Raw genomic sequence first — 436 nt, 5'->3', positions numbered from 1 at the left:
AATGCTGTTCACTGTAGCCTGAAAGCTGATGATCAGATAACTTTCATTGGGTAACTTTCATTGGAGGCAGGCTGAACATTCTGAGGCTWATTTCTTTCCCACTATCAGAAGAGAAAGAAGAAAGGATTTTTAATTGTGTTCCTCTAGGATTGACCTATGTTGTTGTTCAAGGATTTTCCAAGAAGCAAGAAGCAGTCTTTTAGGAKCTTTATCTGTTTCGTTACATTTTCCTGAAAGGCAACAGTGAAGCAGTAAAAAGTYTTGCTGAGATAATTGGTTGGTAATTTAGGAATGCGTGAGACTTGGCCACAGCGGTCTGGGTGGGAATTGCAGTTCACCTTCTGCTGGAGCATGGTTACCAGAGGCATGCAATGCTCAGTCGAGCTTAAAATGAGCAAAAGGGCATACTTGACTCAGGTACTGATATTGGATGATG

The sequence above is a fragment of the Malurus melanocephalus genome, unplaced genomic scaffold, assembly GCF_030028575.1.
Source record: "Malurus melanocephalus ecotype Western Australia unplaced genomic scaffold, MMel_1.1 scaffold_151, whole genome shotgun sequence".
In the NCBI taxonomy this organism is placed as follows: domain Eukaryota; kingdom Metazoa; phylum Chordata; class Aves; order Passeriformes; family Maluridae; genus Malurus; species Malurus melanocephalus.
Note: the sequence above shows the minus strand (reverse complement) of the source record.